Source organism: Benincasa hispida, chromosome 5 (assembly GCF_027475165.1).
Source record: "Benincasa hispida cultivar pf3 chromosome 5, pf3_genome.v1.1, whole genome shotgun sequence".
NCBI lineage: Eukaryota > Viridiplantae > Streptophyta > Magnoliopsida > Cucurbitales > Cucurbitaceae > Benincasa > Benincasa hispida.
The window spans coordinates 19,979,854-19,994,555 of NC_143482.1; the positions used below are offsets into that span (position 1 = coordinate 19,979,854).

The 14,702-nt window shown below is 31.6% G+C and overlaps 2 pseudogenes; one reads left to right on the forward strand and one right to left on the reverse strand.

The window, feature by feature from the left end:
- The first annotated feature begins 1,166 nt into the window (after positions 1-1,166).
- On the forward strand, positions 1,167-2,069 carry LOC150035962 (protein EXORDIUM-like 2 pseudogene; annotated as a pseudogene).
- Positions 2,070-5,214: 3,145 nt separating this feature from the next.
- On the reverse strand, positions 5,215-12,431 carry LOC150035963 (uncharacterized; annotated as a pseudogene).
- Between the last annotated feature and the right edge of the window lie 2,271 nt (positions 12,432-14,702).

Below are 14,702 nucleotides of genomic sequence, written 5' to 3' on the forward strand. Positions count from 1 at the left end.
ATTACGTCGGGAGAAATCAATCTATGTCGACGAAAATTGATGCGTCGGAAAAAAACGTCGAAAGGTAAAAAAATTTGAAGTTTATTAAAAAATATAGAAAATAAAATCCTTGTATTTTTTTTTTTAACAATGAGATATTACGAGACCTTTAAAAAAACAAAAAATATATTATAGTTTAAATTAAAGTCTAAAATTAAAAGTATAATGAAATCATCCAAATCAAAGCAAAATAGAAATTGAAAAAAATAATACTTCAGCTTACATTAAAGTTTGAGATTAAGAAGATAATAAAAAAAATCTAAAATAAAATTAAAATAAAAACCTCTGACCGAAGAAGAATTACACGAAAATTTAAAAAAATAATAACAAATATTTTAGTTTAAATTAAAATTTAGGGTTAAGAGGAGAATCAAATCATCTCATCAATTTTTTTTTTAAAAAAAACTTTTTTTTAACTAAATAATTCCAATGAAAATAAAAAAAGAAAGAGAATTATATTATCACAATATTTAAAACAAGAATAAAAAAATTATAAAAATTAAAAACTACCCGTGATTTTTTGCCGATTGACATCTGTAGTTCCCATAAATAAATAAAAAGATATAAATATAACTACGACGGAATTTTTAGAAAATAGAAAAAAAAATATTATGATTTTAATTAAAAAATAAAATTAAGAGGTAATTAAACAATCAAAATCAAAGTAAAATAAATTTAAAAGGAAAATCTAGGGACCATGATAAAAAAAATAAAATAAAAAAAAGCATAATATATTGGTTTTATTTAAAGTCTGAAATTAAGAAAATAAAAAAAATAAAAAAGAATTTGGGATAACTGCATACTAAATCTTTATGGGACAAATGTATGGTTGCAAGTTTTTAGTTGAAAAAGAAATGAATATTTGAAAAGGTTGACACTAACTATAGAAAAATAAGAAGGAAAAAAATAAAAAAGAGAGAAAATAGAATTGGTAAAAATAGAGATCCGAAGAAAAGGAAGGCCATTAGCAGTCCGATTATGAGGCAGCCACCTAACAACCAAACGGCCATATAAAATCCCCCATCAGGTGGAACCTTAAGAAGTGGGAAGGAAGATTTAGCAGCACTGCTAAATAAAAAACAACACATAAAGCCAAAAATTAACAAAGAAAAATAAAAGTTAAAAATATGGAGTGTTGTAGGCGAATTGCCATCTCCCTTCTCCTGGTGGTTCTAATTGGCCTCTCTGTGGCAGAGGCCGCCACTCAACCACTGGCCGCATTGGAAAACCACGGTGGGACGATGCTTAGAGGCAACCTCGATTTGTCGGTGGTGTTCTATGGCCGGTTAGGGCGGATTCAGAAGAACACACTGAGGGCGTTTTTGAAGTCGTTGAACCAGTATGGTCCCGCGGGGTACGGTTCACAAGTCTCATCCTGGTGGCGCATGGTTAGCTCCTACGTTCCCGGTGGTGCCGAAATCAAAGTCAGGGTGGTCAAGCAATACGTTGATCCTAACTACTCTCTTGGAAAGGTTATGACTCGTGATTTCATTAAGATTCTTGTCAAAAACGCCGTCGTTGGGTTGCCACGTGCCCTCCCGGTGATTGTGGCAGCTAGAGATGTAACGGTTGAAGGGCTTTGCATGGGAAAATGCGCACAGCATGGAGCTTTTGATGGAGTTCCGTACGTCATTATTGGGAACCCAGAGACTGAGTGCCCGGGAGCCTGCTTATGGCCATTCCACCGAGCCGACTATGGTCCATCAGGCGCCATCCTCAAGCCACCAAGCGGCGATGTCGCGGCTGACGCCATGGTCGTTTCATTGGCCTCTGGCTTGGCCTCCGTTGTCACCAACCCCTTCCAAACTGGCTTATTCACACTCGGCGACAAGGCTATCGTAATCGAGGCATCTACTGCCTGCCCAGGCATGTTCGGCACTGGAGCCGCCCCTGGCTACACCGGTAAGGTCGCCGTTGATCCCCGCACTGGCGGCGCTTACAATGCCGTTGGGGTTAGGGGCAAGAAGTTTCTTCTCCCTGCTCTTTGGAACCCCAAGACTTCCTCTTGTTGGACTGTCATGTAAATCAAACGCCCCACACATCTTCCTTCTACTTCTTTTTATGTATTTATTTAATGACATTTTTGTTCCATATTCATTTGGGTATTAATGTGGTGAATTGTGAGTTCCCCCACTCAAATTCAAAGCCGAAAATAGTTTTTGGTGGTTCACTGAGATTTAGAGGGTTATCATATGTTTAAAACCGACATTAAAAATCCGTTTTAAAAAAATAAAACCGACATTATACATCCGATTTCACTTTTTTCAACCGACAATAAATCCAAATCATTTTCATTATATTTATTTCGTGGGTTATATACAATCTTTTTAATATGACTTCTAATGTGTAGCACGAAACATAACAACGAATTCTGAACATATTAGGGAAGTTATAAAAGATGCAACAATAATATTCATTAAAGCTTTAAAAAGTTTATAAATGCTATTAGTAGAAAAAAACTATGACAATTTGTAGCCTTATTATAGCCTTCATTAAGTAAATAATTATAACTACAAATAAATGCTATAATAAACAAATGACAAACATACATTTTTGCCATAAAAACACTTCTATAGCTTTTTTGAAAATGCTATCTTACATTTTACAAAGAGGAAATGTGCAATTCAAAAATTGGATTTTTAGCATTTATAAAACATTATAAAAAAAGCTGTGCATTTCTAGCATATGGCGTCGAACTTTTCTATAGCATTTATTGTCATACATAGATAGGACGTATCTGAGCATGCTGAAGTAGTATTAACCACTGATTATCTTGAGTAGAGCATATTAGATTTTGATTTTAATGAGGTAGATACTTTGATTGATGATATTTCTTTGTATATTAAGTGGCTAGATTGCTTAAAAGTTTTAGTAAAATGTATAAACTTGCATGCTTCCGATGATGATTGTCTATGATTTATTTTAAATATACATGTTAGATGATCTACTATAGAAATATGATAGCATTTTCTTGAGTTATGATCTATTTAAATTCCTCTTGGAGTCTCTCATATATTTGGTTGTCACTTTGAATTAGAGAGTTTTCTTGGATGATGGTTTGTAACATTATACTAAGGGAAAAGAAAAGAGTTTTATTTGCTAATCGAAAAAGATAGACATTTGTGCACAGAAAGAATGAGTCAAACAAAAGAATATCAATTGAGAGAGTTTTGAAAAAAAAACATGTAATGTGTATGCATGGACAGGGGTAAAAATGACTCAACTTACCATTGTAGTGATCAGTTAAAGCCCATAAAAAATTTTGGTATGAGTCGGTGAATGTGTAAAAGCTAGTGCCCTAGGTAAAAGAATGCAAGTTTAGGGCATTTTAGAATGAGATGGTTCAAACACCTTAGTTGATACATTACTTTCTTGAATGAGTGGATGCTTGATTGATGTTCGAGCAAGAATATGGAGAAAACTGAAAAAGCTCAATCAAGTCTAAAGTCAGTTCAAAGTCAGTTCTGAGTTTTGAATTGAATGTGACTTGCACACACAAACAATAGATGTACTTGCATGTTTCTACTTATGGATCTAGCATGTTGTTCTTAATACTGAGATTTCAATCACTACCATGTTTATTTATTTCTTACAGTCTTGTTCTATCCTTGCTCGAAACTAACAAATTTCTAAGTTTGTGGTGGTGAAAAGCACTTGAAAAGTTCTTTCTTTGTCTTTAATTTAAAGTTCTTTTTGTTTTATTTTGTAAATTTGTTGTTGTTGCACTGCCTTGAAGAGTGCAACAACACCTTGAGGAGAGATGCACACATCAAGCGAGAGTGTTGTGGCACTGAAGATAGTGCTACACTTTCATTCGCATGCATCTTTGCCCATAGAACCGCAATGTTACGGCAATAATGTTAAAAATATCTTAAACTCGCAGTTCATAAATGTTGTTAACATATTCTATTTAACAATAAAAATGTTGTTGAGTATTTTATTCAATAAATTACTATTGATATTGAATCCTTTTATGAAAATCCAGTAAACAAATCCATGGCTATAATATGAATACTTTAACTTTATGTGGCTATATAAGAAAGGGTTAAGTTTTAGTATGTAGCCAAAATGGTCTATATGTATACGGATGAGATTGGGTATCTCATCCTAGTGACACTATTGGATGGATTCCATTTTGTATACTGATACAAATGATGCGATCCAAAAATCATTCATGTGGAGACATGTGAGTGGGAGCATCATGTGAGTTTGTATAGGACCAGAATTTGAAATAGTCACTTTTCTTTATAACAATCGTTTACTGTTAAAACTGACTATCTCAAACTAAATGACCTAGGGTAACTTGATCTTAATCCTAAACTAACTATGAACTCCTATTTATTCGGAATTATCCTTTGATCTGCATAAGTGAGAGTAGTCCAACAACATTGCTCAATAAACCTCCCATTTTTGGGATAAGACTGGATAAATAGCTAGGGACATAACTTTGCAATATGGAATTCACTCCTACCCAAAGTCAGGGTTAGCAGATGGGTTGTTCTCTTAAGCGCTAATGCCTTATCTTGAACAACAAGTTCCTTCCCTCTTATGGAAGAAAGGGTTATGATTTATAAGTTGGCAAATGGATGTCAAGACATCATTTTTTAATGGTCATCTTGATGAAAGTATTTTTATGTCTCAACTAGAAGGGTTCATTAAATAGAGTCAAGAACAAAAGGTTTGTAAGCTTAAGAGATCCATTTATGGGTTGAAGCAAGCTTCTAGATCCTGGAATATAAGATTTGATATTGTGATCAAATTTTATAGCTTTGAACAGAATGTTGACGAGCCTTGTGTATACAAGAAAATAGTCAGTAAAACTGTAACATTCTTGATATTTTATGTTGATGATATCTTGCTCATTGGGAATGAGACAAGATACCTTGCTGACGTAAAGAAGTGGTTAGCATCACAGTTCCAAATGAAAAATTTGGAAAATGCTCAATATGTTCTTAGGATTCAGATTTTTCAAAATCAAAAGAATAGAACCTTAACACTATCTCAAGCATCTTATATTGACAAAATGTTGTCAAGATATAACATGCAAAATTCCAAAAAGAGTTTGTTAACTTTTAGACATGGAATTCATCTATCAAAGGAATGGTGTCCTAAAACCTCTCAAGAAATTAAGGAAATGAAAAGAATTCCATATGCATCGGCAGTTGGGAGTCTAATCTACACTATGTTGTGTACACGTCCTGACATATGCTTTGCAGTTGAATCGTCAGTAGGTTCTACTCTAACCCAGGAAATGGTCATTGAACAACTGTAAAAAACATCCTCAAATATCTCAAGAGAACGAGGAACTATACGCTTGTGTATGGACCTAAGGATTTGATTCTTACAGGATATACTGATTCTGATTTTCAGACTGACATAGATTCTAAGGAATCTACCTCGGGATCAGTTTTCACTCTTAATAGAGGAGCGATAGTATGGAGAAGCATTAAACAAAGTTGTATAGCTGATTCCACAATAGAAGCAGAATACATAGCTGCATGTGAAACAGCTAAAGAACCAGTGTGGCTGTGCAAGTTCCTGACAAATTTCGAAGTGCTTCCGAATATGCACCTGCTCATTACTCTGTATTGTGACAACAATGGTGCAGTTGCTAATTCCAAGGAACCTAGAAGTCACAAACGTGGAAAACACATAGAAAGAAAGTATCATCTCATTAGAGAGATCATACACCGAGAAGATGTGATAGTAACACAGATAGCCTCAGAAGACAACCTTACTAATCCTTTTAGAGCGTTCAAGGGCCACTTGGTTGGACTAGCACTACGAGCATCATAATCTAGGGCAAGTGGGAGAATGCCAAAGGGTATTTTAGATGTCCTAGTTTATTGTATTTTTCTCTTTTCATTTCTCAATATTGTAAACATTTTATATTTATATTTTAATCTTACTAGAGTGTTAGTCAAGTGGAAGATTGTTGGGAATGTCCTAAACTCACAGTTTGTAAATGTTGCTAACATATTTTATTTATCGATATAAATGTTGTTGAGTATTTTATTCAATAAATTACTATTGATATTGTATCCTTTTATGAAAATCCAATAAATAAATTCATGGCTATAACATGAATACTTTAACTTTATGTGGCGACATAACAAAGGGTTATGTTCTAGTATGTAGTCAAAATGGTCTATATGTATTCGAATGAGATTGAGTACCTCATCCTGGTGAGACTATTGGACATGGCTCATTTGGTATACTGATATAAATGATGTGATCTAAAAATCATTGATGTGGAGACATGTGAGTGTGGGCATCCTATGCAATGAGTTTGCATAAGACTAGACCTCGAAATATTTACTTTTCTTTATAATAACTGTTTACTGTTAAAACTGGCCATCTCAAACTCAATGACCTATGGTAACTTGATCTTAATCATGAGCTAATTATGAACTCTTGTTAATTCGGAATTATCCCTTAATCTGCATAGGTGAGAGTAGTCTAACAACACTGCTCAATAAACCTCCCAGTTTTAGGGATAAGACTGGATAGATAGCTAGGAACATAGCTTTGCAATATGAAATTCTCTCCTACCCGATTTAGGGTTAGCAAATGGGTTGTTCTCTTAAGCACTGATGCCTTGTCTTGAACAATGGGGCCCCGCACTCTCATAGAAGAGAGAATTATGATTTATAAAGTGGACTATAAATCAATTGTTTAATGCAGAATCAGTGGGAGCTTAAGGAGCAAGATGTATTTACAGGGATAAATACGATAATCTTTGACTCAGCTGTAAATATGAACGACCTGTGAAAGCTTGACTTACCGATTATAGTTAAAATGGACAGAAATATATCTATAATGAGGAGAGTGAAGCTATCAAGCTATAGTGGAATGTCTTGATAGTTAACGAATTTGGTTTAAAGAGTTTAACCAATTAATTACAAATCATTGAAGCTCATGATCTTTAGGTCCATAAGGTCCCTCTACTAGCTCATAATTTCGATTAGTAAATTGAGTAATCTTGATGAGATTTGAAATTAGGGTTTATAATTTGAAATGTTCAAATTCGATCAGGGTTTCTATTAATTGTACTCGATATAATTGAAATGTTTAATTTTATCGAAATTAAACGAAATTGGAGAATCAATTAATGTGTAAATTATGATTTGAATATTAATTATATGAAATTAAATTCATTATAGTGAAATTGGTGTTTTAATTTAATATTTTAATTAGTTTTATTTAAAATTAATTAATTGAATTATTTTTTTAAAACTAATAATAAAAATATTTTAGTTTATTTGTAAAATTGATTTATAAATCAATTTTTGAAAACAAAATTTGAAACACAAACAAAATTTGAAAATACAAACTGTAGATTTCCAAAAGTTGGAAATCTCCACTATGGTTCAAAGCACCTTATACATCTAATTCCACTTAATCCATGAAGTAGAAGTAGGCCTTCATGCAAGCTTTGAATTTGCATGATGAAAGCTTTATAAATTAAGTGTTGGGCAGAATGATTAAGCTAAGCATTCAGAACTTCTTCAAGAACTTTGCAAAATTCGAAACCCTCCAAACTCTCTTCATATCTTCATCAAATCTAGCTCAATTTAGTATTTCCATCACACAATCCTCGCAAGAGAATAGTAGAGAAGATCTTCATGGTGGTCTACTTATAGATTGAAACATATTTACATGGAGCTCAGCTGGTGTTGAAGAGGTTTCATCAAAAGTATTGTGTTCAATAAACCCTCTTCTGTAATAGTTACTTTAAAGCATGTTTTAAACTCAAATTAAGTATATTTAGAGTGCTTATTGGTTCTAATTTACTTTGCTACATGTTAACTTACTCTATTAAATAATACGCTACAATGCTGCCTTATGGCACAAGGTTATTTAAAAATTGTGTATTTTTGGAAAACTATTTCTATAAGACCTAGGGTTTCCCAACTGACTTGAATGAAATTTTGGAGCCTTAGAGGGAGTTTTGTTGCAAGAAAAAGTCGAGTGTTTCTTGTTCTTTGCACTTTCTTTATTATTTATGCTTGCCAAATTGTATGAGAATATGTTTGAAAACCATGTGTGGGTAGACTCGTTTGCTCTGGGGTGTTGATGAATTTATTTATGGATTTAAGTTAATATATAGTATTTTTATCGATATTGTCGAATTGAACTTTTTCAATACTATTGTGCTTCTGCATATATTGGTTGGCCATCAATATATGTTAGGTTGTTGTTCAATTTGATAGATTGCATGTTTATGTAGACTTATAGTATTGAATCATTGTTAAAATCTCTCATGAAAATAGCTAGGTTAATATTGAAAGTTGTCTATGACTCTACTTATTACTATGCTTCTTATTTTGGTTTCAAGAAATTAGTAATCAACTAAATTTGCATGAGAAAAATTTATTATTGAAAAATAATAAACCAAGATTTCATTTCTAGACTTTAACATCTCAATAACACAAGATTCCATAAAACTATTACAAGACTTAATGAAGTTAATAATGAAATCAACACTATAGGATATTTTTTCTCCAAGTGTTCAATGTTTGTTTTCTAAACTTTCTTTTACTTTAAAAAACCAATTCATTCATCTAGTTTTCATACTTTAGATAAAATTGACACAATCCTAGAATAGCTAAACAAAAATCTGTAAGTTTGATCCTTGAGGACGATCCTCGGCTTTTCAATGTCCACTACTACAAAAATTGGATTACTTGACGTTTTTCCAATATCAAGTAGAGGACATACTTGATGCTAATAAAAACGTTGTCTATTCGACAGTCAAGTATAATTTCATAACTTGATAGTGCAAAAACGTCAAGAGAAATAATTCTTGACCCAATTTTCGTGTCAAGAAATATAATACACTTAACAGTATTGAAATGTCAAGTATATTAATTCTTGATACTTATTATTGTGATTACTCTTGACATTTTTTATTTGTCAAATATATTTTTATCTTAACACGAATTAATGGTCAAGTAATCTAATTCTTGATACATATATAATGTCATCTATGCTTTTTTTTCCAAATTAAACATTCAAATTTAATTCCCATTTCTCATTTCCTGCATTACATTTGTTCCAATAAGACAATTCCATCAACTAAACAGTTGCACATATATTTCAGGTCTACATATCAGCCCAATACATCCAATATAACAATTGAGAATACTAAAATAAATAATTCCGTTCTTCTATTACTCATGTCTAGATGAACGATTCCAAAATTTACAAGACAAATCGTACAACAATACGATAATTCCAAAAATTTACATTACTCTATCAACCCACCCCAATATATGATAATTCCACAATTGTAAGACCAATCTATATATGCTATGTCTTCCAAAAATCACAAGACTAAAATTCTATCATCCACCACACATTTCTTTGAAGAATATAACCTATAATGGCTGAACAAAACATTTACACAAAAAAAGTTTTGAGCATTCCCATGTAGCCACATATACAATTTATAGGAAGTCCATCAGATATAGCGACCTAAAGATTTAGCCCATTCCAAGCGTACTTCATCCAATTCAAGTTGCGAGTATGAGCTCTCGTATCAATCTATAAAACATAGAAAGTGAGATATACATATTTATTTACTTTTTACACTATAATGTTACAATATATATAAGTAGTTTAAAGACATACCACATCTGTTAATATATTCTTCTCTTTAGTCACGATTTCTCGCATATATCTCATAGCGTACTACCCACATTCGACAGTTTCCATTTGTAAAGGACACTACAATACAAAGCCAATAATTAATACACATATCATACAGATGCATTAAGTAAACATCATTCTATTAATTTTTTCAATGCTCTTATACTTACCTTTACTGTTTTCCAAAATGTAGTTTTTCGAGTCCTTTGCAAACTTTTTTGAGATTGGTAAATGGTCATTGCCCTACATTCGTCAAATAGTATAGTATAATATTCAAAATAAAATAAACTTTACATCGAAAAAAAAATCAAGCAAAGTTAGCTTACATATTTGTTATGTATTTGTTATCTTCTCATGAACTTGTTCTCAATGAGTCAAGATAGTACACCACGTCATCATATGCATTGATAACAATTAACGACCATTGATCACTAAATAAATATACACAACTAATTAGTATGCAACATGAAGGTAGCTCATTACATTAAGGTAGAACAGAGTAGAAAAAGCTTTCAAGTACAATGATCCCAACACAATTGTACATTGGAACAAAACAGGAAAATGTAGAACATGAGTATATGGTTCTGAACATGAGTATAACTAATTATACATACCCGGGATTATAAGGAGCAATAACTAATTGTCGTGTTCATAAGCCATTGATCTACTACAAAGGTTCCGAGCTCTAACTTCTCGAGTATTTTGGCCCATGGATATAAAAGATGGATCTACAAAAATATACTTGGACCCTTTATTTGAATCAACAATGAACGAGAGTAGGTACCTATAATAATAGATCGAACACATTAAATTACTAGTAATTAATAAAGTGATAATATATCATAAACAAATAACTTGTACTTACGCGATATAAGCCACCATTGATAAAGTCTTCACTTTTTACATGCTACAAAACTTGATCACATCTTCTCACAGAACATAACTCTTTCAGCCAAAACCAAAGAGCTTAACATGTAGTTAGAAGGAAATACTAGTCCCATCAACCATTACCTTTTCAGCATACCTAACAATAGACTTCAAGGATATTGATAAATTGGATGGTGCACTAGTAACTTCATTCTCTTTCGGCATCATCTTTGAAACTTTTTCCTAGCACAATGAAGATAGAACATGAGTAAAATGTTCATTCCTAAATAAGATAGAAGAACATGGGACATATACAATTCACCTTCAAGATCGAAGGTACACTAATAGCAATCACTTCCTCATCTTTTCCTGCATTCTCTAAAACTTTCTCCTAAAACCACCAAGGTATAAGTTTATAAATAACTAATAGTAAATTTACCTCATAATACAATTCACCTTCAAGATCGGTTGTACAGTAATAGATTCCATCTCCTTCACCTTCTTCCCTTCCTCATGTGTGGTTGATGTACTAACAACTTCCTTCTCCTACAATATAAATATAACAGTACAAATTAAACAAGTTAAAAATTATCATAACTAATAGTTGTAACCTTAATGCATCTCCTTCACCTTCTTCTCTTCCTTAATATTTCGGATTTTATTCTTGGAGCAACTACCATGCTCAGATCTTGGGCTGTTTTGAATTTGATCTTCCAACTCCTTAATGTGCTTACAAAGTGCTTCATTTTCATCAACAATTTTTTTGTGTGTATCCTCTCTTTTCGCTGTATGGAAGTAAACGGTATGTGTAATGAAACCACCCACCCCACATACGCGTCCACCATATTCTGGAGTACCCAAGGCTTGAGTCAAAACATCATTCGGTGAATCATTTTTTTTTTTTTTTTTGGAAAGTGGATCTTCATTCTTTATGATCTCATCCTAAATGGAAATTATATATATATTCAATAACACATATAAAATATTATAATGATTTCATGCAAACATAACATTGGTAATCTTACTATTCAGTTGACAACTTGTTGGACATCCCCATTGTCATACTATCAGTTTTTGTTTATCCGAGCCTTTTTCCACATATTAGCTCGTCCAAAATCACATTCGTTAGACGAAGGTAATTTTTATGCATAATAAACATATTGTTAGATATAAGAATATTTGTAAAATAGTTAAACTTAAGAATATTCATTCCATTTCCTCGGCAAGATTCGCATAACCTCTTCTAGACATCCGATGATTATACTTGTTCTTCTTTCTTCGTGCTTGTTGTTGATTTCTCACTTTCTATATAAATTTAATAGTTCGAAATAAAAATGAGAAGAAAGTAATAAATATTGATGTTCTTAATGAGAAGTTTAATACCTCAAACTCCGGAGATAATCTCGATTTGACAAACTCTTGCCAATGATGTGTTTCAATTATGTGGGAGTACATTGAAGGTGGGTGTAACAAAAGTTGAGGTTCATCCTTAAAAGGGATAATATACTATGTCGTTAACCAAGACTTGAACTGACGAAATGCAACGCCCGCAGTTTTGAGAATAGCCTTCTTACTTCTACTATCAATTATGAAAGCACCTTAAACATTTAAAAAACTTGATTATTACTTTTCAAGCATAATATTAATATAATACATCAACAAAGGAAAATATACATACCTCAACAATATTAAACATTTTTTCTTTTAAGTGGTACACACTTCTAAGATATATATGTAATCAGGATATGATGATGCACAGTAGATCCAATGAAAGATTTTAACTTATATCCATTATCTCCAATAGGCACTCCATCATCATTATATTCAACCAACTTTTTCTTCCCTACACTCCAAATTTTTGTTACCTCATGCATAGTCGCGTTCGCCTTTTCTTTTTGTTTGGTATTTCATCTTTCTTCGGTTACATATTTTCATTGACAATATCCAAACCAAACTGCAAGTTCTCATCACTTGCCATCTCCATGGTATAAGAATTATCTTGAAAAATAGAAAAGAGTTTAGTTAGGTGTCAGATACAACAAAATTATAAAATTTAATTAGTAAGTGAAAACTCACCCATACATTTACTCTTTAGGAATCCATGTGCCTTCACAATCAACTCTTACATATGTTGAAGTGTTCTCATCCAAATCAATTCTAGATTCAATATCTAACATGGCTTTAGGAATTCCTTGACAATGTAGAGCAATATCTCCAAGTTCATCGTCATTGTATTGATCCTACAAGTCCAAATGTCAAAAATACTTCAACAGTTAATATTTGAACAAAAATTAATATAAAAATACTACCTTATAAGACTCTACAACTTGTAGAAGTTTATTAGTTACTCGAATACTTAGTTGAGGTAGTCGATTCTTCATAGCGAAACCAATTAATATAAAAATGACTTTAAAAAATGTTCATACTAATCAATTTGTTTGAAGTTTTTTTTAAGTTCGAAAAAGACCAATTTTAAAATAAATGATATAGATATCCTCATTTTTTTCATATAGAAGATACTCTCATATTTCTATTAATTTTTCAATTCTTAGCTTATACCAATTTTTGCACCAACCAAAATAAAACCCATAATTTTAAGTTATAACATAAAATATCAAAAAATTTCATAAAATTCCAAAATCAAAATCTCTTCTTGAAGCATACCAAAACAATAAATAGTCAAATAAAAAAGTATCAGCCTAAATCATGTTGGTTCTTAGAAACTTAATATTTATTTTAGTTCTTAAATAGGTTATCGAGCAAAAGAAGCTGTCGAGACATTTCGGCTGCAATTCAGGCGTTGCAGTCCTGCCCTACGATGCCACGTCGAGACGTTTTGGCTGCAATTCAGGCGTTGCAGTCCTACTACAACACTCGTTTCTCGCGCCATTCATAGAGACAGTCTGCTAAGCAAGCGTTGCAGACCTGCCTTACGGTGTCACATCGCTCTCCATTTGATACGCATGCATGAAGAGGCACTTCTCCCAATTTGCTCTCCAGGGCGCTTCATGAGGAGGCCTTCAGCATCGTAACGTTTTGATTGTTGAGAAAATTGGTGTGAGCTAAGAATTGGAAAAATTAAACAAAATATGAGAATACCTATATGTACAATAAATAGTCAAATACTTTTTATTTCATTTTGGTGTGTTTCAAGAGAAGAGTTTGATCTTGAAATTTTGTGGTATTTTATGTTTTAACTTAAAATTTTTATTTTTATTTTGGTTGTTGAGAATATTGGTGTGAGCTAAGAATTGAAAAATTAAGAGTAATATGAGAGTACCTATATGAAAAAAGTGAAGATGTCTATATAATTTATTTTAAATTGGTTTTTTCAAAATCAAGAAAACTTCAAACAAATTGATTAGTAGGAACATTTTTAATTTTTTTTTTTTTTTTTTTAAGTTTTAAAGTCATTTTTTCACAAAGAATTAATCATTTTTTGTTTAATACTAACGGTGAAGGTATTTTTAAATTTCTTTTTAGTCAATGATATTTTTGAAACGTTTGGAAAGTTCAGTGATATTTTTCAAACAAAATTTTTAACAATTTTCATCTAAAACTATTGTTTGAAAACGGTCCAATACAAAAATAGAAAAAATATATATGTAGTGAGGGAATTAAAAAAGAATAGATGTAATTAGAGAATTAAAAGACAGATAAAGGAGAGAGATATGGTTGTGTGATATAGAGAGAAAGACAAACTAAAAAACTATATAATAATTAAAAAAATGAAAAGCTAAACATGAAGAAAAAGAAAATAATGAGGGATTAAAAGAGGGGAAAAAAAGAGGTGAGCGTAAAATGGAATGGAACAAAAATTCTGAAAATAAAGACAAAAAGAAAAAAGTGTTTGCACCTTTAACTAATTTTAATATTTTTTTTATAGTTCTTGAATATGTTCGTAGGTTTCAGTAAAAAATTACTTTAAAATTTTATTTTATAATAAAAATACTACTGAAAAATTAATATAAATAAATATGTAATACACTTTAGAATAAAGATGTTTATTTGTGTATGTCATTAAAATAATTACATAAAATTTATTTGAGTATGATTATATTTTAAATTTCCTTAAGAAGATTTTTTTAATAAAAATACATCATGTTATTCTTCTTGTATGAGAGAATTCTCCAACAATTAAATAC